The 26,570-nt window shown below is 40.2% G+C and overlaps 1 long non-coding RNA gene across 1 annotated transcript in view; it reads left to right on the forward strand.

Moving 5' to 3' along the window:
• LOC105499998 (uncharacterized) overlaps positions 1-23,247 on the forward strand; it is a 91,185-nt gene extending 67,938 nt beyond the window's left edge. The window contains exons 2-3 of the long non-coding RNA XR_011624235.1: positions 16,463-16,523; positions 23,189-23,247. This is a non-coding gene — a long non-coding RNA (uncharacterized lncRNA). The remainder of the gene's footprint in view (positions 1-16,462; positions 16,524-23,188) is intronic.
• Positions 23,248-26,570: the final 3,323 nt, after the last annotated feature.

A 26,570-nucleotide genomic window follows, 5' to 3' on the forward strand; every position in this document is an offset into this window, starting at 1 on the left:
CATTCATGAGTGTTGGCTGAGGGCTCACTCAGTCTGCGAGTAGGTCACAGGGTGAAATGGAGATTAGCTCAGCACTCATTCTGCTGGCTCTGTTGGCATTGAGATTTCATTTTCTTTACTCAAAGATTCTGTGGGGGAAATTGAGGGTAATATTCAGATGAGCTGAATGCCAAGTATTTGGAAAACTGTGAGAGTCCAACACAGTTTCTAAGAGCCCCAATCATTCTGAGCATTTTGATTGTGCCAGTAATTGTAAATCTCGTTTTAGCAGCCTGCACCCAGAGGCTCCACAGAAGACAATGATTCCTTAGAAAAGCTCGATTTGTATTACCTCTACTGAATGAACAAGGGCTTTGCTAGATTATTTTATTCTTCTCTCAAATTTAAACTTAAACCCACTGAGCGAATCTTCTAAAACTTGTAATCTAGCAAAAACTTTGAATCTGCAATCTAGCAAAAACTTTGAATATGTTGATGCAGAATATAGAACCATCTTACAGGCACTAATTTGAACAGAAAATATAAGTGTAACACTAAGGAAAACCTATATGAAGATCCTGTGAGCAGTGACATTTTTTTTCTATGTTAAGACAGATTTTTTTTTTTTTTAATACTGATCAACTATTGCTACTAGGGCAATTTGGGTTGCAAGTGTAGCCATCTAAAACAAACTAGTTTAAGCAAGAAAGCAATTGATTATGGGTTCAGCCGTGGCTGGATCCAGGGCCTCAACAATATTGTTAGCAATCTGTCTCTCTTACACCTTGCTGCCTCATTCCTCATCTCTGCTCTGCTTTCCTCTATGTCAACTTCATTCTCAGGCAAGGCATTCTTTTCTTTGTTTTGGAAAGATAGTCTTCAGTAACTTGATGTTTAATTTGACCTAGCTAGTAACCTTAAGGAAAAAGATTGCCTTCTTCCCAATGGTTTTAGGAAAAGCCATCTATAGGAATGACATTGATTGGCCTGGCTGGGAAGGGGATCGAGTCTGCATCTCACGAAACAAGACTCATATGTAATCATAACATGTTGGGGGTGCATCCCAGAACTCTAAATCGTATGCGGTTAGCAAAAGAAGAGGGAAAGGGTGTCGGTCGGGTAAATGTAACAGGTTGCAAGAATTAAAGTTCAAGTTATGTCTAGGGTCAAAATTTTATTGCAACAATTTGTGTGGAAATAAGGTAGATCAGAAACAATCTCAATCATTTTTGTTGAGAAATGCAGCCTAATTCCTATACCACTGTAGCTCCGGTAGTCTGACTGCAAGTTTGGAACAAAACAGCCACTCTAAAAATTTGCCACATCTGAGTCTTAGATTCTGGCATGCTTCCTCCTGTGGTATCCAACCATTATAGTGCTTCTGTTTCTTCTGTTTTTGTAGCTACTGACTCATTTCTACTCTTCATTTGTTCATAGTTTCTATTTATCATTCTCTCTTTATGTGTTTGTCATCTTCTGTACTACTATTTTTGTTTTATATTGTATTAATTTCTGCTTTCAACATATATTCTTTCTTCTATTTTCTTTGGAGTTTCTCTGTGGTCCTTCTAGCAATTTTTTATTTGAATAGCTCATTAATTTTTCATCTTTCTTTTTTTGTAATATATGCAGTTAAGGTTATAAATTGCCTTCTAAGTACTGCATTAGCTGTATCCCACAAGTTTTGACATGCAGTGCTTTCTATGTCATCCAGTTCTAAATATTTTATAATTCTCATTAAAATTTGTCTTTATTCTGTGACTTAAGAAACATTACTATGAAGGCTTATTATATATAAAGTACATGATTAAGTGAATGACTCAATGAATTTTACATATGTATACACTTGTGTAGCTACTGCCCAGATCAAGATATAAAACATTTCCAGCATCCCAAAAAACTTTTCTATGCCCCTTTACCCAAAATACCCTGCCAGAGGAAACCACTATTGATTAATACCATGGATTAGTCTTACCTCGTCTTAATATCATCTAGAAGGAACCATGTGTCCCATTTTGTGACTGACTTCTTTCACTCCTCATTATGTCTGTGAGTTTTATTCATATTGTAGCAACAGGTATTTTCCCCCTCTCCATTACTGGGAATGTATATACTTATTTGTCCATTCTACTCTCAAGTCATATCTGGATTGCTTCCAGTGTGGGGCTATTATGAGTAAAACTAGTATGAAAGTTCTTATAAATGTCTTTGCTGGCCATCTTTACTCATTTCTGTTGGGAATATAGCTAGCAGTAGTTATTTCTGAATTATAGAATAAGCATATATTTAGTTTTATTAGATACTTCCAAATTGTTTTTCAGAGTGGTTTTTACCAACGTACACTCAGTATATGTGTGAGAGTTGGTCATTCCACGTTCCATCATACTTGGTATTGTCAGTTTGTTTTTTTCTAAATTTTACTAATTTTGGTGTGAAGCGTAGTACTTTAATGTCATTTTATTTTTCATTTACCTGCTGACCATAATTTTAAACTCCTTTTTATATGCTAATTGGTCATTTGCATATCTTCTTTTATGAAATGTTAATTCAAACCTTTTTCTCATTTCTAAATCACATTGTCTTTTTATAATTGAGTTGTAAGAGTTCTTTGTGTATTCTGCATGTGTCTTTTTACAGATATCTGTATTGTGAATTTGTTCTCTCGGTAGTGTGTCTTTTCACTCTCTAAATAATCTCTTTTTATTAACAAAAGTTTGTACTTCAATGAAATTTTTTTTTTCTCTCATTGGCAGTGCTTTTAGGGTCCTGTTGAAGAAATGTTTACCCCCGTCAAGGCCATGAAGATATTCTCTTACGTATTTTTTAAAAGCTTCACTGTTTTACCTTTACATTTACGTTTGTGATCCATTTTATACTGATTTTTTATATTGTATACAAAAGTATCAAGGTTCATTTTATTTTCCAATTCATGTCATCTGCAAATAATGACAATTTTATTACTTCCATTCCAGACACTATACCTTTTATTTTTTCTCTTGCCATATTGTACCCATGAATGTTTTTGTAGTGTTTTTTTAAAATTTCAAAACATATGAGGGTTTCTAATCTCTTTTTAATGTTAGTTTCTAATTTTGCTGCACTCTTTTTGGAGAACAAGCTGTATAGCATCCATTTTTTGGAATTTATTAAGCCTTGTTTTGTAGCCTTGTACATTATACATTTTTGCAAATGTCACATGTTTGCTTGGTCTCCAGACCCATTAGTTCTACTTGCAGAGAAAGATATAGAGGGAGATGTTGTTCATTTAAGGTATTTGCCATATCTTGCAGGATAGCTCCCCTAACCTTGAAGGTGTTCTCTTTTAGCTGGTGCCAAAATTGTGTGATCGGCAGGCTATTCTGCTCTTCTGGTGATCCAGCTCCTTCTTGGAGATGGGCAAGACTAGTGAATTCCAGTGGCGTGAACACATTGTCATACTTTCTTTGCAGTAGTATGACTCATTCCATGACTCAGGGGACAGGGTTACACTCATTCCCCATAAGTGCCTCTATTTTAATATCATAAGCCTCATGAACTTGAGCATTTAATTAATGCTGCAACCCTTATAATCAGATCCTAAGCTTAGTTCTCAACTACTTCCTCCTGCAGTTATTGGAATTAAGATTTGCTTTTAAAGTTGCCATCAGGGCTCTCTGATTTTCCACATAAATTCTCATGTGGCAATTTCATTTCTCTTTGTCCCTACTTATTCTCCCTAGGGCAACAACCCAGATGGCACTATAGTTCCTACGATCTGTAGAACTCATAGCAATCAAGTTTTACAGCTACTTGATTTCCCAAAACCCTGACCTCCTGTGTCATCACCAGTGACAGTTTGAGTAACTATGATACTACTGTATGTCAAGGATTATACATACCCCCTTCCCCCGTACTCTTCAAGTATTGCACAATCCAATCCAGGGTTTTAAGGATTTTACTTTGTTTTCTGGGACCAGTCATAGTGTCAGTTACTGTACCAATTAAGGTCCCAGTGGGAAAAAGATGGTACAGTCAAATTGGGTAATTTGAAGGGACTATTTATAAAAGTGCAATCAGAGTAGGGCAAACAATGAGAAATAGTGCAATACTCTGGGATTGTAAATAGTAGAATTTACAAAAGGCAAAGAGAAGGAGCAATTATGGGAACCTAGTTTAGAAAGTCACATGATAGGAGATAAGATATTTGGGCAAGAGGTTCTGCCCTCAGGCCTAGGTAACTCTGGATGGAGGTAGCTAAGGGAACAAATACCTCCACCTTACTTTTTGCCCTCCCTCAGATTTTCTACCAGGGATCTTCAAACCGAAATCCAAATACAAAGGAAATTAATACAAGGGAGTCTGTTGAGGTAGACTATACCTACAGGATACCCTCTCAGGACACACATAAGGATGGAAAGGAATGAAGAGTAGATCTAGAAGGGCAATCATAAAATATCCAGCAAAATATGAATTGGATCTTGTTGATGTTAAAAGTTGAGATTCCTTAAAGATGTCCAAATGTAGATGCTGAGTAGCCATTAATGGCAGGCAGACCATATTTAAAACTGTGGATGTAGAGGGCCTATAAACTGAGCCTCCTTGTGCATTAATATTTGGTTGAGGAAAATGGTCTTGCAAAGGAGACCGAGAAAAAGTAGCTGAGGACTTGGGAAGAAAGTCAGAAAAGGTGGAATAACAAGAGACAAGGAAAAGGTGTTTCAAGACGACGAAAGTCTACAGTGCTCAACCCTCTGATAATCAAGTAGGATAAATAGTGTAAATGTATTTACCTCTTCTCTGCCATGTGTCATGCCTTACAGGACCACCCTTACATCTGAGCTAGATCTGCCTGGGATCCACATTGTAGAGGGCTCTGCATATCATAAACACACATACACAATTCATTTATCAGTCACCCTTCATCATTCTGGCCATAGGGAAATTCTTCTCCACCTCTCTTCCCCTATGTCCTTGAAAAAATAAATTAACTGTGTCCATAAACGAAGGTTTGTGGTTTGTACTGCTGCTGACGTCAGAGAAACATAATGCTTCAGAATGCAGGAAGATTTAAACAGTACAAACATTTAAAAACAAAAGACAAATTAATTAACTTTTCACACTGTCCTCTTAGCATGAATCAAATAGATTCTTTTATGTCGAAGTATTCTTTCCCAGTAAGGTCAAACAGCATCTATATTCTTCCTTTTCATTATCTTTCAATTCCCAATTCCAGAGGTACCAGTGAAACAGGAAACTTACAAAGTTGCACTGCACAAAGATCAACTGACAAATATTTTGTAATTTAAACAATTCATATTCTCTTAGAGTTGTATATATTTAGGCTTAAACTGTAACATCCCTTAATGATGGTTTATATTGGCAATTAGATAGACAGTAAATGCTAAAATACAAATAGTTCTGCTTTTATAATAATATTTGATGATAGTTCATCACATTTTCAAAAAACTAAAAATTTTACTTTAAATACTTTTGATTTATATTTTTTATATTTATTAACTACACTGTACATTCTATTTTGCTTGAAATTCTAATACATAATTTTAAATATTTTAGAAGGAAACTTCTTAAAACAACAATAAAGTTTTGATTTTTACATTTATTTTACTTTACATTTCTTATTAAAATATATTCACATTTCATACACTGTAATACAACTAAATGCTATCTTTCAGAATCATTACTTTCAACAGAAGATAAATTATGTACATAATTTAATGGCAAAATTAATGATTTTGCTGAAATGACAGCAAGAAAAAATAAATTTTATGAAATAAATATATTTTGTGAATTATGTCTTTTATGCATCAATAGTTATTAAATTTTGTTGTTTAATATTTTACCAACTTGCAGTCACATAAAACCATACTTAACACAAATTTTTCTTTTTTTCTTTATGTAGTTATTTCTGTCAAGAGGATGGAACATATTTTACTTAACAGTTGCTTATTTGATTTATTATTGACATCTCTGACAGTACATCTCATTGTCAGATGTATGATTTGTGTTACACACGTCCATGTGAAGAGATCACCAAACAGGCGCGACAAGGCTGTTTATTTCACCTAGGTGCAGGCAGACTGAGTCCAAAAAAGGAGTCAGCAAAGGGTGGTGGGATTATCATTAGTTCTTATAGGTTTGGGATAGGTGTACAAAGTACATTCTTAAGGGTGGGGGAGAATATTACACAGTACCTTCTTAAGTGCAGGGGAAACTATATCATATCATTTAGCGTGGGGCAGGAACAAATCACAGTGGTGAAATGTCATCAGTTAAGGCTATTTTCACTTCTTTCGTGGGTCTTCCATTGCTTCAGGCCATCTGTATGTATACGTGCAGTTCACAGGGGATATGATGACTTCGCTTGGGTACAGAGGCCTGACATTCCTGTCTTCTTATATTAGTAAGAACAACAAAACAAAATAGTGGTGAAGTGTTGGGGTGGCAAAAATTGTGGGGGGTGGTATGGAGAGATAATGGCGATGTTTCTCAGGGCTGCTTCAAGCGGGATTAGGAGCAGTGTGGGAACCTACAGTGGGAGAGATTAAACTGAAGAAAGATTTTGGGGTAAGGGGTGATATTGTGGGGTTGTTAGAAGGAGCATTTGTTGTATAGAATAATTGGTGATGGCCTGGATGCAGTTTTTTATGAATTGAGAAACTAAATGGAAGACACAAGGTCCAAATAAGAGAAGGAGGAAAACAGGTATTAAAGGACTAAGAATTGAGAGGACCCAGGACATCCAATTAGAGAGTGCCCAAGGGGGTTCAGCATAATTATTTGCTTGGTTGGCGAATTTTTGGGCTCTCTCCTTGAGTTTTTTTATGTTGTCATATACCAGGCCAGATTGATTTAGGTAAAAACAACAACAACAACAATAAAAACAGTCTTCATTTAAAAATATACAGAGTCTCCTTCTTCAGCAGTGAGTAAATCAAGGCCTTGGTGATTTTGGAGGAAAGAGAAATGTAAAACCAGCAATTGTTTGTTAAATAAGGATTAGAAATGGCTAGGAGACAGTGAGTGAGATTGATAGTGTGGCGGAGATAGCTGGGGAGAGGTAGAGAGTGGCATAAGAATGGGAATGAGAATAAAAGTGAGTATAAAAGTAAAGAATAGGACTTCATCAGGGTGAAAGTGTTGGAGTGTGTCCTGTCAGCAAAGATCATCTATCCACTCCAAGAGGGAGTCAAGAGTGGTGGAATGGGGATAGATTTTCATAATGGAAAAGAAATGAGAGGTTTTTAAGAGGCAGGCTAATGGCTTGTAACCTACATGGAAGAGGTTATGAAATGATGACAGAATAGAATGGGCCTGTGAGGCTGGAAGGAGATACTTTTTTTTTTTGGTCTAAGAACCATCTGCCCTGAGTGGAGAGGCATTGATTGGTGGAAACTTCAGTGGAAGAGTAAATAGGAGTGACCAATGAGAAGGAGAAAAACTGGCTGTGAGGGATAGAAGTTGGAATGCTAGCTGCTGCTTTAGCTACCTTATCAGTATAAGCATTGCCCTGAGTGATGGGATCTGATGCCTTTTGATGGCCCTTGCAGTGAATGACTCCAGCTTCCTTTGGAAGTAAAGCGGCTTTGAGAAGAGTTTTTATTAAAGAGGGATTAATGATGGAGGACCCTTGCATAGTGAGGAAACCTGTTTCAGCCCATATAACAGCATTGTGGTGCAGGATATGGAAGGTATATTTAGAGTCAGTATAAATATTGATGTGTAGTCCCTTTGCAAGAGTGAGGGCCTGAGTTAAAGCAATGAATTCGGCTTGCTGAGAGGTAGTGGAGGGGGGCAGAGTGGTAGCCTCAGTGATAGATGTGGAAGATACTATAGCATAGCCTGCCTTTGCAGGTGAGCGGCGATTAGGCCTGGTAGAACTGCCATCAGTAAACCAAGTGTGATCAGGGTGAGGAACAGGAGAGAAGGAAATATGGGGAAATGGAGGGAATGTCAGGTGGAGCAGAGATACAGTCATGGGGGTCAGGTGTAGTATCCGGAATAATGTGGGAGGCCGTATTGAAGTCTGGGCCAGGAACAATGGTAATTGTGGGAGACTCAACAGAGTGAGTATAGCTGAAGGAGCTGGGGGTCAGAAAGTATATGCATCAAGTGTAAGGAGGAAAATAGATTTTGAAAGTTATGGGAACTATAGAGAGTAAGTGGAGCATAGCTTGTGATTTTGAGGACCTCTAAAAGTATTAAAGCAGCAGCAGCCACTGCATGCAGACATGAGGGCCAGGCTAAAACAGTAAGGTCAAGTTGTTTGGACAGAAAGGCTACAGGGTGCAGTCCCAGTTCTTGTGTAAGAATTCTAACCACACAGCACTGTACTTCAGCTGTGTGTAATGAAAAGGGTTGGGATGAGTTAGGGAGAGCTAGTGTGGGAGCAGCTTTTAGGGCAGTTTTTTAAGGAATGAAAAGGGGAGTGGGAAAAGGATTTAGGATTTATGGGGTCAGCTAGGTTTATCTAGAACAGAATAATGGATTGTGGAGCGAGGTATTGAGGATAGGGGAGTATATGGGTTTGGCACCACAGGGTGGTGACAATTTGGTTAATAAAGGCAAGACAATTTGGTTAATAAAGTGCAGATCCTGAACTAACCTGTAAGACTTGTCTGGTTTTTGGACAGGTAAAATGTGGGAACTGCAAGGAGACTTTATAGGCTTTAAAAGGCCATGCTGTAGCAGGCAAGTGATAACAGGCTTTAATCCTCTTAAAGCCTGTTGTGGGATGGGATATTGGCATTGAGTGGGGTAAGGGTGATTAGGTTTTAATGAGATGGTAAGGGGTGCATGATTGGTTGCCAAAGAGGAAGTAGAGGTGTCCCATACTTGTGGATTAAGGTGGGGAGATATAAGAGGAGAATGCAAAGGAGGCTTTGAACTGGGGAAAAGGGTGGCAATGAGGTGTGACTGTAGCCCAGGAATAGTCAGGGAAGCAGATAATTTAGTTAAAATATCTCAACCTAATAAGGGAGCTGGGCAGGTGGGGATAACTAAAAAGGAGTGCATTAAAGAATGTTGTCCAAGTTGGCACCAGAGTTGGGGAGTTTTAAGAGCTTTAGAAGCCTGGCCGTCAATACCCACAACAGTTATGGAGGCAAGGGAAACAGGCCCTTGAAAAGAACGTAATGTGGAGTGGGTAGCCTCCGTATTGATTAAGAAGGGGACGAACTTACCCTCCACTATAAGAGTTACCCAAAGCTCAGCATCTGTGACTGTCCAGGGGGCCTCCAAGGCCATCGGGCAGCATCAGTCTTCAGCCACTAAGCCGAGAAGATCTGGGAAGGAGTTAGTCAGAGAGCCTTGGACCAGAGTTCCAGGGGCTCTGGGAGTGGCTGCCGGGTGAGTTGGATGGTCCGATTTCCAGTGGGGTCTCGCACAGTTGGGACATGGCTTAGGAGGAATCCTGGGCTGCGGGCATTCCTTGACCTAGTGGCCAGATTTCCGGCACTTGAAGCAAGCTCCTGGGGGAGGCGGTCCTGGAGGAACACCTGGCCACTGTGGTTCAGACGTTTTGAAGTTCTTGTGTGCTGGAGATGTGGCGGGTTTCTCTCACAGTGGAGGCAAGTAGTTGTAACTCAGAAATACGTAGCTACTTGGCTGCTTCTAGTCTATTATGGTACACCTTGAAGGCTAGGTTAATTAGGTCCTGTTGTGGGGTTTGACGTCCGGAATCTAATTTTTGGAGCTTTTTCTAATGTCAGGAGCTGATTGGGTAATAAAATGCATATTGAGAATAAGACAGCCTTCCTCTGGGGTCTAGGATAGTAAAGCATCTAAGAGTTGTTGCCAAACGGGCCATGAACTGGGCTGGGTTTTTATATTTGATGAAAAAGAGCCTAAATGCTAACTGATTTGGGAGAGGTCAGATAAAGAAAAAAGGAACATTAACCTTGACTATGCCTTTAGCTCCAGCCACCTCTTTAAGAGGAAATTGTTGGACAGGTGGGGGAGGGCTAGTCGTGGAATGAAACTATAAGCCAGACTGGGTGTGAGGAGGGGAGGTGATAGAAGGATTATAGGGTGGGGGAGCAGAGGCTGAGGGAGAATTGGGACCTGGCTCGGCCTGGTGAGGAGCAGCCTGGGGAGAAGGGGAGAGGTCAGATGAGTCTACAGAAAAGAAGGATTCAAAGGACTCAGAACTTGGGGTGGAGACTGAAGGAACAGACAGGAGAGAAAGAAGAAAGATTTGGGATGAGTTGCATTGGGAGCAGAGACTAGGTAGGGACCGATGTGTAAAAGAGTGCCTGGATATCAGGCACCTCAGACCATTTGCCCCCATTTTTTGACAAAAGTCATCCAGGTCTTGTAAAATGGAGATATCAAAAGTGCTGTTTTCTGGCTGCTTGGAACTATTGTCGAGTTTGTGTTGGGGTCAAGTGGTATTGCAGAAGGAAATAAGGCATTTAGGTTTTAGGTCAGGTGTGAGTCAAAGGGGTTTTAGGTTTTTAAGAACACGGCTAAAGGAGAAGACGAGGGAATGGAGGGTGGAAAGTTACCTATAGTGAAGGAGGTAAGTTTAAAGAGAAAGGTAGAGACACGGAGAAGGCGATGGTGAACAGCCCTGGGCTGCAATGTGGGTGAGTAGCCAAAGCAGGCATCCCCGCAATTGACTTGCCACCAAGGGAATATGGGTGAATGACCAAGGCAGGTGTCCCCGCAGTGATCAGACACCAATGGACCGTGGGTGAATAATCAGACAGGCATCCCCGCAGTGATTAAATACCAAGGGGAGACTGTCTTCCCAAGTCCATGACCGGTGCCGGAGTTTTGGGTCCATGGATAAAATGTTTCTCCTTGTCTCTACTAGAGAGGAAAAAGAACTGGAATTGGAAGGACAGGGAGATTGAAGGGTAGCAAGAGAGGAAGATTGAAGGGTAGCCAGAGAGTCTGGAAAAGAGTGAAAAGACCGCTTACCTGATTTGAAATTGGTGAGATGTTCCTTGGTCTGGTTGGTCTGAGGACCCGAGGTGGCAAGTGGGTCTCCTCACGGAGTGAGGGTGAGGACAGGGGACTGGTCTCCCGAAGGAGTCCTCCTGTCTCGGGTCTTCAGTACCAAATGTCACACGCATCTGTGTGAAGAGACTGCCAAACAGGCTTTGTGTGAGCAACAAGGCTGTTTATTTCACCTGGGTGCAGGCAGGCTGAGTCGGAAAAAGGAGTCAGCAAAGGGTGGTGGGATTATCATTAGTTCTTATAGGTTTGGGATAGGTGTACAAAGTACATTCTTAGGGGTGGGGGAGAATATTACAAAGTACCTTCTTAAGGGCAGTGGAGACTATATCGTATCAGTTAGGGTGGGGCAGGAACAAATTTCAATGGTGGAAAGTCATCAGTTAAAGCTATTTTCACTTCTTTTGTGGATCTTTAGTTGCTTCAGGCCATCTGGATGTATACATGCAGGTCACAGGGGATATGATGGCTTGCTTGGCCTCAGAGGCCTGACAATTTGCAAATGTTTTCTCATATTCAGTGGGTTGACCTTATATTTTTGTTGTAGTGGTCTTTGAAGCACAAGAACTTCTAATTTTGAAGTCTAATTTATTTATATTTTCTTTGGTTGCTTTGTGCTTTTGGTTCATAATTAAGAAACCATTTCTTAGGCTGGGCACGGTGGCTCACGCCTGCAATCCCAGCACTTTGGGAGGCCGAGGTGCATGGATCATGAGGTCAGGAGTTCGAGAGCAGCCTGGCCAACATGGTGAAATCCCATCTCTACTAAAAATGCAAAAATCAGCCAGCATGGTGGCAGGCACCTGTAGTCTCAGCTACTCAAGAGGCTGAGGCAGAATCACTTGAAACCGGAAGGCAGAGTGTCAGGCCTCTGAGCCCAAGCTAAGCCGTCATGTGCCCTGTAACCTGAAGGTATACATCCAGATGGCCTGAAGCAACTGAAGATCCACAAAAGAAGTGAAAATAGCCTTAACTGACGACATTCCACCATTGTGATTTGTTTCTGCCCCACCCTAACTGATCAATATACTTTGTAATGTCTCCCACCCCTAAGAAGGTTCTTTGTAATCTCCCCCACACTTAAGAAGGTTCTTTGTAATTCTCCCCACCCTTGAGAATGTACTTTTGAGATCCACCCCCTGCATGTGAAACATTGCTCCTAACTCCACTGCCTATCCCAAAACCTATAAGAACTAATGATAATCCCACCACCCTTTGCTGACTCTCTTTTCCGACTCAGCCCGTCTGCACCCAGGTGAAATAAACAGCCTTGTTGCTCACACAAAGCCTGTTTGGTGGTCTCTTCACATGGAAGCACATGAGACACAGAGTTGCAGTGAGCCAAGATCGTGTCACTGCACTCTAGTTCTGGGCAACAAGAGCGAAACTCCGTCTCCGAAAAAAAAAAAAAAGGAAACCATATCTTAATAAAAAGTCATGAAAATGTGTACCTGTGCTTTCTCATGAAGGTTTTATAGTTTAAGCTCTTACATTTAGATCTATAGTTCATTTTTAGTTCATTTATATTTGTGTGAGGAAGGGGTTTCAGTTTCATCTAGTTGTACCAGCACCATTTATTGAAAAGCCTAATCTTTCCCCCATTGAATTGTCTTAGCACAATTGGCTGCAAATGTAATGTTTTATTTTTGGCCTCTCAATTCCATTCTATTGACTTGTATGTCTATTTTTAATGTCTTGATTTTTATGTCTTGATTAATGTAGTTGTGTAGTGAGTTTTGTGATAAGTGTGAATCCTCCAACTGATTTTCTTTCTCAAGATTATTTTGGCTATTTGAAGTCCTTTACATATCCATATGAATTTTAGGATCTACTTGTCCATTTCTGCAAAGAAGGCAACTGAAATTTTGACAGAAATTGCATTTTTATCTATAACTAACTTGCTTTAAACTTTTAAATATATATAAATATGATATGTAGATCTCCAGGTCCCACAAATAGATTGGACTTTATATTATTTTTGTGACTCATTGTGATTCTATGAAGAAGATATTATTAAGAAACTTCCTCAAGATCACACAGTTAGAAAGTGGCTGAAATGAGATACCAACCCTTGTATGTCTAAACTACAATCCTCTCATAGTATCATGCCATCCCTAATAATAACATCTTATAATTTTTTGAGCTGTATATTATCTTACATATTCTCATTACTCACAAAGTTACATAAATTAGAAAATATAAAAATTATCATCTCCTGATTTGCTGCCATAGCACCCCATGTACACTCCTATTACCATAGCTCCTCCTCACACTGTATTCTACTTGCCTGTTCTTTACCAGACAATGAGTGCTTTAGGAGCAGAAATATGTCTGGTTCTTATATCTCCGGTGCCTGGAGGAATGCCTGGTACTAGAAGGGGCTCTGTGATAGCTGACTGAATAAATGATTGTGTTATACATTCACCCCTTAGGATTCAGAGGCTGGCATTGCAAGTTCCCCTGTACATGAGTGTGGTTCATTTTCCCAACTACTGTGGGGAAGCTCAAGACAGAGACCAGAGCCTTGCTCTTAATAGGTACTCAGCACATAAGATCAGGTCCAGGCTGCATTCTTCCTGGGTCCAAGGAGAAGAGCCAAGTCAACTCATTTTGAGAAAACCAGCACATGCCATTCACAACAGAAAAAACATAAATGACTAATGAGTGTAAAAAGGTGTCTAATCTCACAGAGACACAAGTGAAACAAGAATTTGTCTTTGACCTATAAAATTGCAAAGATTAAAAGGTGATAATACTCAGTGTAGTAAGAACGTAAGAAAATGGGTCCTTGCTGGGAATGTAACTTGGAAAAGTTTTTTGAAGGGCAATTTGGTAATGAATGTCAAGTTATAAAATGGGAATATGCTTGGATACATCAATTCTGCACTTTGTACAAGTGCACAGTGCTGGAACAGCCAGTCGTCCTTGGGCCCCTGGCACTCTTCTTCTGGGTGTGGCAAGACTGCAAGACTGATTGGTCTGTTACAGGGCAATTTCTCAAGGTTATTTTATGTACTGGCAAATTTGAGAGATAAGGTACAATCTTCCTCCACACCAACAGTAGGCTTATTTAGTGCTTGCTATAAAGCAATAGACTCCCAATGCTCAGTGTTCCTTAGATACAACACAAACCCCCTGTGTGCATAGCATCCATATGGCTCATATTGTGTCACCCTATGGGACTTGGTGGCAAAGGAAATCAACACAAACAAGTTGATGCTCCTGTTGTCTGCTGTGCAATGAGTAACAAGGTCCTTTGTCCCTTAAAAATGTTATCATCCCATTTTCTACAGATAAGTAAACTGGGGTTCATTAAAATTAAATAGCCAGCCCAGAGCACATGGTCATTTACATGGTCATCCATTGCAGATGGAACCAGAGCCCAGGGTGACTGGCTGAGCCTCAGCAGCTAACCACGGATCATTTGGATAAGCAATATGAGAGACTGATAGAGAAGAATCACAGGGCCAACTCTCATAACAAACTTTATGTAATTAGCCTGCTGGATTGTCTGGCACTCTCCAATCAGTCTGAAAAGCATCCAAACTGTTGCCATGACCTGCTGAATGCTTGTGGCTACTGGGTCACGCACTAGAACAGTGGTTCTCAGAGTATGGTCCCCAGACCACAAGCATTGGCAGCCCCTATAAGTTAATATAAATGCAAATTCTCAGGCCTCCTGGATTTGCTTAATCCAGACCTCCTGGAATTGCTAAAACACCGCAACCTGTGTATTCATAAGCCTTCCAGGTGATTCTGAGGCACACCCAAGTTTGAGAAGACACTGCTCCTGTGCAGGCTGCAAAACTCCCCTCCCTTCAGCTGAGCTGCATCCTTACTGAGAGACTGCAGAGCTAGTTCTCACACCTGTTCATGACAATTGTACTTGTCACTCGATTTACATATTTTAGTTAATGATTATGTTTACCAGTGAAATATGAGGGCAAAAGAAAAGGAATGATTGTTTCTATGACAACCACATTGACTATTTTAGAAAGTCAATGAAGATAAGTCACTAAAAAATGTTCTTGAAAGAGAAAAATTGGTGAACATCTACTGTTTTGTACTCTTTTATGAATCGTTATTCATTCCACTTTAAATAAACCATATCTGGAGATCAGAAAAAATAAACGTGGTTTAGACAAGCAATGTGGAACTAAATACCAAACAATGATTCTATATTCAAAGAAAAGGCAGGGCTACATCACAACATTTGCAAATGAATATGCATTTACATGTTTTAAGTTAAAATAAAATGTTTAGGCCGGGTGCAGTGGCTCACACCTGTAATCCCAGCACTTTGGGAGGCCGAGGCGGGCGGGTCATGAGGTCAGGAGATCGAGACCATCCTGGCTAACATGGTAAAACCCCATCTCTACTAAAAATATAAAAAAATTTAGCCGGGCGTGGTGGTGGGTGCCTGTAGTCCCAGCAACTCGGAAGGCTGAGGCAGGAGAATGGCGTGAACCCGGGAGGAGGAGCTTTCAGTGAGCCACCATGGCGCCACTGCACTCTAGCCTGGGCGACAGAGCAAGAGTCTGTCTCAAAATAAATAAAATAAAATAAAATAAAATAAAATAAAATGTTTAAGGTATATGTGTATTTTTTATAATTTCACATTTAACTGACTCTAAAAACATTAGTTGACTGACTTCTAGCCTCCACTATGTCGGGGAGAGAGCCTCCCTTGGATAGGATTTAAATCCTGATAAGAGATAACAACCTAGAATGGGGGAATAAGATACAACGAACTTCTTTCAATTGCTGTTCCTTTCATTCTTGGCTCATGAACAAAGAGGTTTGGTTCTCCCCTCTTTGCTTCTATGTCTCTGAACCAAGAGGATACCATCGTTAAACAGCTATACCCTTGTAGCCTTGAAAAGGTATTATCAGGAGCATGTTTAATGGTAATACATGGGACACGTCCTAACATCCATTATTAAGCCCAGTGGTTGATCAGTTTGCCTCTTGGGCTCTGGTTAAAAAAAATTTATTTGTCCTGCTCAAGAATGCAGAAGCATGCAGGACAGAGCGATGAGAAAGAAGTGAAGCCATTTATCCCAGAGACAGAAGCCATTGTTCTCCTCATCCTACCCTTCTCCTTTGAGAACCCTTCCTCACCTCCTTTTCTCGTGGGCTCCCATGTTGGCCCCCTCCCTTAGTGTGTTGGACCCAATGGAAACCTAATTTCTGCTGGTCAATCTGTTCATTTTCCTGCAAATGGGATTAGGCACATGCAAACTCTAAGTCTTTATTGAATGTATGAATTGGAAGGGAAGAACAACTAGGGCTGTTGCAGTGGCTATATCCTCCCATACGCTGGGATAAGCAGAGAGAGCCAGCCTAGAAGAGGGAGAATGAAGCCTTTGCTCAGAGAAAATTGGAAACAAGAGATCCTGTGACTGTGGACAGAGTAACTTGGGGAAGCTAGTTGAGTTTCTTCTCTTTAGGAACTATAAGCTACCCACATCACCCCCATCCTTCTAATAAATTGCTTTTTTTTTTCTCCTTAACCTCATTTTACTAGGCCCCTGTCCCTTGCCTGATGCTATTCTTGGAGCAACAAGTACTTAGTGCCAGGCATCTCGGTGAGTATATTGAAAACACACATTGGCAATTCTATAACAATGACTTTTGTTGTTTAAAATCTGAACTTTAAGTAGTTGCAGATAGGGGTCATTTACTGACTAGCAACAGGGGTCCTCACACAGAGAGGTGATGTCTCAGTTTGAAACAGGAACAGCCTGGGAATCATTAAAAATCAAAGATAAGCAGAATTCGGATAATGTGTTATAGAAGAGATGTTTACTTAAGCAGAACAGAGACTATTAGACTACTCTCTTAGCTATTCTTAGCCAATGATATTATAAAGCTATTAAGTTTTGAAAGAATTGGACGTTTACATCAGGGACATTGTATAGCATTTGTGTATTTTTTATACATAAGCATAGCTAAATTAGTTCTTATTTTATAGTGTTGATGTAATCATTACTTGAAAATGCTATTGGTGTCTGATATATGGTTTGGCTCTGTGTCCCCACCCGAATCTCATCTCAAATTGTAATCCCCATAATCCCCACGTGTTGAGGGCGGGATCTGGTGGGAAGTGACTGGATCATGGAGATGGTTTCCTTATGCCGTTCTTGTGATAGTGAGTCCTCACAAGATCTGATGGTTTTATAAGTGTTTGACAGTTCCTCCTACACACACTCCCTCTTACACCTCGTGAAGAAGGTGCCTGCTTCCCTTTCGCCTTCTGCCATGATTGTAAGTTTCACCTGAGGCCTCCTAGCCATGCTTCCTGTTAAGCCTGTAGAACTGTGAGTCAATTAAACCTCCTTTGTTTATAAATTACCCAGTCTTAGGTAGTATCTTTAGAGCAGTGTGAAAATGGACTAATACAGTGTTTTAATGAAATCTGAAGTTAAAGGACCCTCCTCCTGCCCGACTCCTAGGGCACTGTGGAATATGGACAAGTCCCGGACCTCACCTGCCTGATGCAGTCATGACTCTGATACCCAGAGGAGGCAATGTCAGGTGGACAGCCCCACTTACTGAGTACTCTTTTAACAAGCCTCATTTCTATCTGGCAGTGTGACACACTCTAGAAACCATCTAAATGTAGAAAAGGTTTCCTCCTGCACCTCATTTCTCGTGTTCCCTACTCCTAACCTTGTTAGGAAAGGAAAACAGATAGTGGAGCTATGTCTTGGAGGCCATAAGCCAGGATAAACTACAATGCAGAGGAAAACTAAACTGAGATTACTCTAGGCATCTCTGACTGTGAGCTGGAGAAGGGCTTGGGGATTGTGGCAAGCAGGCTGTTGGGGAAACAAGAAGATGCCTCAGACACAGCTGAATGGCCTATGGCTGGGGAGGACGAGGCAGCTAGGGGTTGCAAGTTCTCTTCTTTTTACCCACAGCATCAAAGTCTTTGCCTTTGTGAAAGGAGAAAAGTAAAGGTGGGATTCAGGTGAAAGAGATGAGAATAGTGGGGTTAAGGCAAAGTCAAATGGGAAGGATGACAGTCAAGAAGGAAGGTAAAGGAAGACAAAAGATAAAAGACAAGAGAGAAGCACTCATTCAGCTGAGTAAGTTGGTATATGTGTATAAGTCAGTAAGGGCCATGCCGTGTGTGTGTGTGTGTGTGTGTGTGTGTGTGTGTGTGTGTCTGTGTGTGTTTCAGCCAAGGAACAGACTTTTGGTGTAATAGTTTTAATATAAGCAGAGTATATTCATTTCAATTCCTTTTTTACTTTTGCAGAAAACATACAAAAGAGAGTTAAGGGATTAAAAGTGCAGAATCTGGTTTTAAACAGATATGGTTTCAAAATCTGGCTTTGCTACTGTTAGCTGTATGACCTTAATTGATTTATCTAACCTCTCTAGACCTCCCTGTATTAAAAGTGGAAAGTAGTAATTTACCTGTAATAGGGCCATCCCGAGAAAGAAGCAAGATATATGTGTAAAGCAATTTGGCAGGTCTAGTACACAGTAAATGCTCATAATGATAGCTTTTGTGGCAGCTCTATCATCTGACAGATCGCACATATTGAGTGCTGAGTTTGTGCCAGCTCCTTACATCTATACTATATTCATTTTTTGATGCAATTAAAGCTTTCATTTGTTATGCATATTGGCACCAAGATTTATTTTTTGTCCATGTATTTTGTTTTCCTATTTTTATCCATCCCCAGACTTGACATGGGTACTATGAACATATTCCATATGAACCAATCACACAAGACCTGTAGTCCAGATAGAAATTAGCTACCTTTCTTGTTTTAAGAACAACTTGGTAATATTATGTAATTATACACTTTTGAGTAGACATGCTTTATACTTAGGAGCATACATATATGAGGTATATAATATTTTAAAATAAATTTACTGAAGATATGCAAGAAAATGCCTCATTATTTTATAATAATCTCCTTTCTCTTTCTCCTTCTTTCTCTAAAAAGAAAAAAAATCGCAATACTATAAAAAAAAAAGCTAAATTACTCCCCATCCAACAGCATTTGGCAATTCCTTAAAATCATCTGTCCCCCTAAATCTAAAAAATTTTCCACCCCAGTATATTCAAAAGAATATGCTATGAGTAATAACGAAGGAAGAAGTCAAGAGAATCTTTTGTGCCCTGGGATATTGGTTTCTTAAGCTACGACACTGAGGGCAGAGAGGACCACACTTACTTTTGGCACATGAGTTAAATCTTGCATATGACTTCATGGTTGCCCCTCACACACAGCCTGTGGTTTGCCACCCATACCCAAGCTTAACTCTGCATACCACCTTCCCCAAAGATTCTCAGTGTTCTCAACTGTTTGCAGCTCTGGTCGTATACTGTGGCAGGACCTCATCTCGTGACCACAGTTCCTCAAGAAGAGCTTCATTGTTTGACTTCTGCTCCCTGAGCTTGTCTACCTACTGCAGTGTGTTTTCTTGCATTTAGTCCATGGGAACATACTTTCTTTTTATAAATTAGTGTAAAGTATCATGCATGGGTTTAGGGAAAACACAGTATTATGTAGTGCCATATACAGACAACATACCATTAACTAGACCGGAGTTACATAAGAACAGCATGTTGTTATGTTTTATTCCCAAGGATTAAGAAAGCTCATGTGAGATTATTCTCTGCACCCTAGCATTTTACCATTTTCATCTTTAACACATTATCTTGTCCTATTTCTATTTTTTCCCCACATCGAATTTCTGAAGGGAATTTTCAAACCAAATATATATATATAATATATATGTATATATACATACATATGTATGTATAGTAGATCATAATTCAGAAACTGTGTCTTTGCCATAAACTTATTATGGTTTAGCCTGAAAAAAGCTCAATTCGCCCACTTTGAAGATTAACTACTTCATCACACGTAACCAGTGAGTGAGGAATAAGGGGCAGGTTCATTTTCATCACAAATATTATAACCTCAAAAATAAAAGTTTACCCTATTCTCCACTGGAATTATGCAAATACATAAAATATGAAGTATCCACACTCAATACTGAGTATATCATATGTCAAATTACTGGTGGATATTTTTCTTTCTCTTGCTTAATTAGCTGTATGTTGAGAAATTTGTATATTGGGCAGATAACAAATGATTACCACCTGGGGATTGCTAACATACCAAATTTTCTTTTATCTCTTCAGAAACGTCAGTGTGTAGTTATCTAATCATATTGATATTCTGATGGTGATTAGCATATGTTATATAATCTTTCTGTGCCTTTCTTGATGGGGTCAGATTCTGTACCACACAAGTCACAGTATTTCAAAAAGCTATTGTGAAAGTAAAGCTAGAAGCAACAAAAGAATGAGTCATTAGTCATTGGGTTTTGTTTTTTTTCATCTATGTGTATCATATTCTAAAATGAATTAAAGATGAGCAATTATCAGATGTAATTCTGAGCTCATGTTCTCACACTGTCTGATGGGTGGAATTTTCACAAGGGATGCGCTGTCATCATTTTGTCAGGACCTTTGGAGACAAGTTCAAGAGTAATGTTTAGTCAGCATAAATATCAAAATGCCCAATAATAAAACATTTTATCCATCTGGTTTTAATCACAAGCCTCTTTAATCTAAATGATTATTGTATTGTGTTTCATACATATTCTGTAAAGATCAAACTGAGTCAATGCCTCTAAAGAGGAAAATAAAATTTTAGCCCTATAAAAAAATTGTTAAGTTCAGGTTTATATTCCTATTATGAATTTAAAAATATTTCTTTGTTTTAAGCAATATTGCCTCCTTGAAATCATTGTTTTTTTAAAAAAAAGAAAATAGTTTTCTACTTTCTAGTTTGCAGAAAAGTTAATATTATCAGAGAATCATTTAACAAAAAGATACCAAGCTCTACTAATTTAACAAATCGTTCTCCATTAGACTGGAACTATACAGGAGATGGTAATTAGAAACTGTCTTCCTTGCCATTTGTCCTCATTAGCCCTAGCTCAGTCTATGGTCAGATTATATCCTTCTCATATGTTAAATTGACAATCAACCATCATTGAAGGTAAAATAAATAGTAATGGGCCACCTTCTGACCACAGGACACCTAGGCATGCTGTTTCTTCCACAGGGAAAACCCTTCACTATTCCTTTAGCACAATAGTCCTTAGCTTGCTTTTCACTTCCTCCTGGAAGCCTTCTTTGACCGCCCTGACTAGGTCAATAACTCACTTCCACATTAGATGCTCTCATAGATCTATTTTGCATCTTATAGCAAAATAAAATTTAAACTGTAATATTAGTGAAAGCCTGAAGGGAGCCATCTATTTACAAAATATATAATTTTTTAGTCTTTCCCAATTTAAAATTCCTCATCTGTAGCTTGGGCACTGTTTTCCCTATAGCATGCTGTCTGCCATTTTATTTTAGCTATAAGGCTGCAGTCAAGTTAGAAGAAAATATGACATAAGAGTAGGCAGCCCAAAACTCTAGGCCTGGGACATTATGGGAAGAGAATGAAAAAGGCAGGGAGCCCCAGTTCTCCTCTACAGGCTTTAACTGGAAGCATGGTAGATGAATTAAGGGGCAGATGCTCATCCAACTCATGTTTGGAACACGAAAGAGGCAATTCTCTCTCCATTTGCCCCACAAAACAGGGAGGTTTATGAATCTATTGTGTAGCCTCATTAGACAAAGGGAGGGCTGGGATTAACTTTACCAATTCTCTATTAGTTCCCAGGTGTCAGGACCCAGAGATTCCTATACAACACAGGGGACCCTGTGAAGAAGGCTGTGTTGAGAGCAGGCAGCCTTAGTAGGTGTTGGCATGGTGAGGAAAGAAGTCATCCTGCTTCAGAGGCTGTGCGGTAGATTGCTTAGTCAAGGTTTGGATGAGGCATGTGGCAGAGATTCAGAGGGTCCACAGCACTGGCAAAAGCCCAGGTGAGGCTGCAGCAGAGGCACTGCCAGGCCCTGACCCAACTAGAAGAACTGGGCCAGTGGATCACAAACAGAGCTCCACCAGCCTCAGGCATCAGCCACTCATGCCTGCAGGGCAGGATGTGGCTAACACTCAAGAGACACCACTAAGGACACCAGAGGACACTCCAGAGGACACTTCCTGGATTCAGTGATTTCATCCTTCTGTCAAAGCACCTGGTCCTACACCCAGATATAATTTTAGAGAAGGTCACAGGAAAGGGACAAAGTACTCAGGAAGACTAAGCATTTACCTAAAGAGGATGGCATACACACACATACACACACACACATATACACACACACACACACACTCTACAAACCAGCTCTGTCTACTTACACTGTTTAAAGTAAAAGAAACTGAAACATCTTTCTTTCCTTTTTTTCTGAAGCCGAGTCTCACTCTGTCGCCCTGGCTGTAGTGCAGTAGTAGTGTGATTTTGGCTCACTGCAGCCTCCGCCTTCCAGGTTCAGGCGATTCTTGTGCCTCAGCCTCTTGAGTCAATGAGACTACAGGCACGTGCCACCACACCTGGCTAATTTTTGTATTTTTAGCAGAGATACGGTTTAACAATGTTGGCCAGGCTGGTCTTGAACTCCTGGCCTCAAGTGATCCACTCGCCTCGGTCTCCTAAAGTGCTGAAATTACAGGCTTAAGCCACCATGCCCAGCAACATCTTTCAATTGTCACATCTAAGGTATCTTCATACCCTAGATAAGGTATTACCCAAGAGATTGGGGGTATTCATGAGGAAGGCCAGAGCAGAACAGTTTCAGAAAATGTAGCAATTCTGCACCTTTAAATCCAGTGTGAGTTCAATGTATAACCCTGCTACATAATCAATCAAGAAATATTCACTGAGTGCCCTCTGTGTGCCAGGCAGTAGGTGGGTGCTGGGGATCCAATGGTGAGTAAATGTAGAAAAGTTCCAACTCCCATGGGCTTGCCAGCTAGAACATGTTAGACTGGCATAAGACCAATAAGCTGAGAAATAATTAATGAGTAGTGATTGTGCTCAAAGCCCCTGAGGGAAAGTATCAGGATTAGCAGAGAGTGAAAGAGGGGGACTCCATTCATCCATTTATGTTATCCAGAACAATCTCTACTCAGAAACCTTCTTGCCTAACTCCCACTGGTTAAAGTAGGTCCCAATCTTAGCATGACTTGCTCTCAGCCATTCAGATACTGGGAATTCACTTTTCCTCTCTAAAGATTTGCAACAAGATCTGAAAAATAAAAATTAAAGATTTGCTAAAAGCAAAAATAACAATCCTGATCCTCCACTACTTAAATTATTACAGATTTACGTCCACTAAGAAGCCCCTTGTGACTACAGTAATACCAGCTGCATCAAGTACAGGTCGGTACAGTTTTAGAGGCCTTTTCAGACTGTCAAGGTAGTCTCAAGGGCTAGATAGGGGATGTGGTAGAATGAGCAGCCTCTTCTTTTTCTAAATCTACTGAACAGTCATTGCAGGTCTAGCCTTACAAACACAGGAGCTGAACCAAGCAAGGAAACTCAGGAACCCCTGTATCCGGGCTGAGCAGGTCATAGCCCCACAGAATCCCTTAGCCAGGATTGTCCTGCCATCGGTTCCTTTGTTTAAGTCAGTGCTACCTTTTGCAGAACTGGAAGGATGATGCTCAATATGCCACTGTGCTAAGCTCATTGGTCAGTCTCAACATGTAACTTTCCAGCAAGCAAGGTGGGTGGAGATATAGTGGTTACTGGCTAAACTTCTAGCAGCTGGACAAGTCAGAGATTGACTGCCCTCTTTGTACCATTGCCCAAGCGGTGGTGAGAGGTAATAATAAATCAGATTACCAAAGAACTGAAGTATAAGGTAAAAATACATTTCAATCCTTTGTCTTTGTAAAATATTTTCCGAAAATTACTTCAGATTGACCATGTAACAGAAAGTACATGATGAGTATTCTAATGTTTGCATTTAAAATGGAAAGTTAAAAGGCCACCATTGTGTTTGCATGCATGTGGATGTGTGTGTATGTTCATATGTATGTGCCATCTGGTCACTGCAGGGACCTAACTCAGAGGACACCTTTGGCTTGTGATTCTGAAATGTACCAGTGATGAGACATTTCCCTCCTTTACCCTGCCACAAGAGTGGATGCTCCAAGCTAGGCTTATCATATGCTCTGGAGAATTTGACTCTTGAGTGGGGACATAGGAATGGAAGACTGTTGGACCTGAGTCATCCAATGGGAACACTTAGACATCTGCAGAGTTAAGTGGGGCTTCCCCGATTCTGGTCCTTCCTGAGGTTGAGTAGTGCTTTGACTCAGTATTCTTTCAGCAAATACCCTGTTCAGCTTAGGTGATCCAGAGCTGGTTTCTATTGCTTGCAGCCAAGGAACTCTGACTAATTCAGATACTAGTATCAAAGAGTTAGAGGGAGGCAATAGTGCCTCTGGGAAACATGGTGGTTTTAAAAGGACCGACTGTATTAAATGATATTTTTTAAACTTCAATTATTCATTTTCATCAGGTTATGAAAGAAATTCCCAGATTTTCAGAGACAGTCATGTTGGATTGGATCTATAATAAGCATCTCTGCCACTCACCCTCTCACTACTATCACAACAGAGTTCAGAAGCCTCTCCTTTTTCTCTTGCCATGATAATTAGAATGGTGTGACAGCAGCACTGGAATCACTAAAATGTGCTCCACTGGCTGTTCTTAGTAACTTGGAAAAGCTTGTGGAAGAAGCTGCCATTAGACAAAAGGTAGTAAAACTTATGTGCAGATTCCAGGATGTGAAGGTGACAACCCATAGCAGGTAATGATGAGACGGCTCATCTCTGAGGGTTTATATTCCCTTGCAAATCTCTGGTGTACGGGGGCAGGAGAATTGTTCTTGAAGGCAGTAACTAATAAAATGAAAGAAAGGCATGTTCAAATCTTAAAATTCTTCCCCAAAAGCACAGCACAATACTCAGAACCTTTCCAATGATTGCTAGAGTCTGAGGTTCCTGAAAAACAAACGCAGAGATTAATTATTGGGCTGCCTTATTACAATGTTGGTTGAATTTAAAACTTCACTATATCTGGTTAAATTAGGACAATCATCAAGAAAAATTAAGACCCTGACAATTAGAAGAGCAACATTGGAGCACACTGAGAGCCCTGAAAATCTTCTGAAATGCTCACCACTGTTTGCCTTTGCCATGGTATCTCACCTCCCTTGCAGAAGAAAGCTAAGAATCATTACCTAAGTCTTATTGTAGCTTGGCTAGTAACCAGAATTCAAAACAAATAAAGTACAGAACCAGAGTAGAAAAAATAAAATAAAATAAGAGTTCCATTCACAAGGAATTGCAGGCATTTGCTAATTCATGTCATGCCATAAGAAATCTGGAGAATGTTAATGAAAATAGATTTTGAAGGTTCTTTGTTTGGGAGGGAATTTTTCAGATATCTTATGTTTTGATGCAGGTGTTGCCATTCGTTGAGCTGGCTCAGGCAATCCACTGATTCTAAAAGTGTGCTGGCTGAACCAGCAAATACAAGCCTGCAATGAATGGCTCATTAAGTGATATTAAAAGGCAGCAAATTCCTTTGCATGAGGTTGAGGAAGAAATTTGAAGACTTCAGAGGACATCCATGTTGAATTGAATATGATAAGCATCCCTCCCATCCACCTTCACCACCCTGCAGCCCAGAAGGCTCTCCTTTCACACTTGCCATGATAATCAGATTGGTGAGGAGTGCACTTGAATCATTAAAACATGGTTTATTGTCTGTCCTTAGTAAGCTGGAAGGGCTTGAGGGAAAAGCTGAATAAAAATGGGCTCCCTGAACTCAGGGGGATAAAGAGGATCTCCCAGAACAGTGCCCTAAGGAATGTGGTTCTGCTCATTTGCAAAGGCAGCAGAGTGGGTTTGTTAATTAGACCTAAAGAAAGGGGTAATATGCAGAGATTTCTGGTTGTGACTAATTTGTGGGGTCTACATAAATAAAACTGATAAGCAACCTACTAAAGTCCTTGATTTATACAATCACAGAGCACCAAGTAAGCTGAAGGCTAACAGTAATCTGCTCTGAACCTCCACATTAGAAAATCCCAGTCTTCCATCCAATTCCAGACCTGAGTCGGTTTCCACACCTAGAATGTTTTGAATAAAAAGATGTTGGATATTGTTGAGAAAGGCCCTTTCCGTGATCATACTGCTAGTCTTCCCCCAAGGGATTGTTGAACCTTTACCTCAGAAACCATGCACTGGAGAAATAACTTCAATTTTGAAGATTATTATGTACTGACTAATACCGATTCTTGGAACCCCAAATATCACTATGATTCATCAATCAGAGCACAGGTGCACAGCGGCTGTGGCGCCACAGAAAAATATCTGGTCTTAGTGCCTGGTTCCTGGCACAGAGTTCATAAAACCCTTGGAATTTCCCGAGTAATAAGGGAGATGGTGGAATCTTTTGTTCTAGTGAAGTAACTCTTGGTGGGCCCCTATATAGCTTTAAGATTGGCGATGGTAACCAGAAAGATTAAGTCTTAATTAGAAGCCTGGAACTTTCAGCCCAACCCCCAAATCTCCTGGGAGGGCAGACAGGCTAGAGTTTAAGTTAATCCCCAGTGGCCAAAGATGTAATCAACCCCTCCTACCTACATAATGAAACTGCCAAATGACAAGGTTCAGGGAGCTTTCATG

Source organism: Macaca nemestrina, chromosome 6, assembly GCF_043159975.1.
Source record: "Macaca nemestrina isolate mMacNem1 chromosome 6, mMacNem.hap1, whole genome shotgun sequence".
Lineage (NCBI taxonomy): Eukaryota > Metazoa > Chordata > Mammalia > Primates > Cercopithecidae > Macaca > Macaca nemestrina.